Source organism: Elephantulus edwardii, unplaced genomic scaffold (assembly GCF_000299155.1).
Source record: "Elephantulus edwardii isolate Elephantulus edwardi_28Jun2011 unplaced genomic scaffold, EleEdw1.0 scaffold00074, whole genome shotgun sequence".
In the NCBI taxonomy this organism is placed as follows: Eukaryota; Metazoa; Chordata; class Mammalia; order Macroscelidea; family Macroscelididae; genus Elephantulus; species Elephantulus edwardii.
In genome coordinates this window covers 10,092,851-10,094,832 of record NW_006399824.1, presented here as the reverse complement: position 1 = coordinate 10,094,832, position 1,982 = coordinate 10,092,851, and the positions used below count along the sequence as shown (strand labels likewise).

Here is a 1,982-nt window from a genome sequence, read left to right as displayed (position 1 = left end):
CAGGCGCTTCAGGTCCTCCTCAGTTTCAGCAAGCAGGGTTGTGTCATCCGCATAACGCAGATTGTTGATAAATCGTCCACCAATCTTCACCCCACATTTCTCCTCATAGATCCCAGCCTCCTGGATAATCTGTTATATCTTTTTTATAAGAGAAATACATTTAAGGAAAATTGGGTCAGAAGGTTTGTAATAATAGAGTGGGCTAAATAGTTAATACATGTAAGTGTAATAGAAATTACAGATAGAACGTGAAATAAATGTTGTCGTCATCTAATTCTTCTTGTTCAAGCTTCAAGGATTCCTTAGCATATTTTTTTGCTTCTCCTCTTATATATTTTGGTACAATTTCATGTCTTCCTTTAACTCACTAACCCAGCTATGCTCTAGTGCAAAAGCTTTGTCCTTAACTTCATCATGTACAATGTAAATTATTTTTGCAACTTCTTTAACAACATCACACAAATCACTTCTTTTATCTGAAGCTTTTCAAGCTCTGTCTTTGCAGCTTGCCTGGCTTTACCAATAGCACAGCCCCAGTAGTCATATGAAACACTCAAGAGATCAATCATGTAGAGTTTTGCACCTTCATTCACACTGTAAGAACCTAACATGAAACTGCAGCCAAAAGGACTAACAGCACTCTAGAGTGTATATTCATGCACATGCATGCCCACTCTGTCTGCAAGATGTTTTAGCGAAATGTTTTAGCCAAAGTTTGAGCTCAAGTTCAAAGTTCTTCTCTTGCTATATCTACTAAAGAAGGAGCATCTGCAACAAGCCTGCTACTGCCATTCGAACACGCGATCAACATTAAAATGTTGTCTATTGGAAGCTTCTTCATAAAGTTTAGAAAAGACTAATTTTTCTACCCCAAGACAACACCATCTTTACACCTGATCCCTACAGCTGTACTGCTATCTTCCACAGCCTTCACAGCATATTCAACTTGAAAAACTCTTCCATCAAGTGAAAATGCAGAAGTCAACAACAGATCATACCCAGTGACGACGTAGCTCATGATGTTAAGACTACAAGGATGAAAATTTTGTAATTTTTTTTAATTTAAGATTTAGCTTCATCAACAAGTAGACCTGGCATCATAGAAGTTTTCAAGCTCATTTTGTTCCTATCCTGTCTCAAGAATGAAATAAGCCATTTGCCTAAAGATCCTGCTTAATCTTCATAAATAGTCCTCAAGAATTTGGAGAGGTCTCTAACTTCAAATTTTCTCAGTGTAATGCATGTCCTTATTTCTTGACTGCTGGTACCAAGTGTGTTAATTGTGAGTCCAAGCAAGATAATGCTGTTGATCGTTTCAAGTTCCTCTCCATCGATCATAATGCAGCCATGATGTCAGTTTGAGGACTAAGGTGCTTCTGATTCAGACCAAAGTCTTTCCTATCATTTGCTAGACAATGGATAAGAATTATAGAAAAATAATTGATGTCTTTGAGGTGTGCTGTTGGAGAAGACTGCTGAACAGCCAAAAGAACAAACAGGTAAGTCCTGGAGAGGGTGCAGCCTAAGTGCTCTTTGGAGGCAAGAATGATGAAACTTTACCACTCATACTTTGGATGTGTTGTTAGGAGGGGGTATTCCTTGGAGAGGGCATGATGCTTGGAAGGGTGGTGATTTGGAGAAGGAGAGGAAGACCCTCAACCAGGTGGATCAACATGGTGACTGCTGCAATATGCTCTTGTGTGTCAGGAAGTACGAGAAAGACACAGGATAGACAGGGTCTGATCTTTTGTTCATAGGGTTGCTATGAGTTGTACTCAACTGGACAACACCTAACAACAACTACTTAATTTTAGAAAGTTCTACACGAGTTGATATGTTGTATTCTTTTGTTCTATAATTGCAGTGAATTCTATTTTATAGTGGTATTTCTTATCATTTTAAGATATTTAGGTGTTCATTTATTCATTTCTAGATGTATAAAAACACATTTATCTTTTGTTACAGTTTTCTGAGAGTCTATG

General features: G+C 37.8%; 1 pseudogene; it reads right to left on the bottom strand.

Annotated features, from left to right (window-relative positions):
• Window positions 1–235: 235 nt before the first annotated feature.
• LOC102869872 lies at window positions 236–1,018 on the bottom strand (annotated as a pseudogene).
• Between the last annotated feature and the right edge of the window lie 964 nt (window positions 1,019–1,982).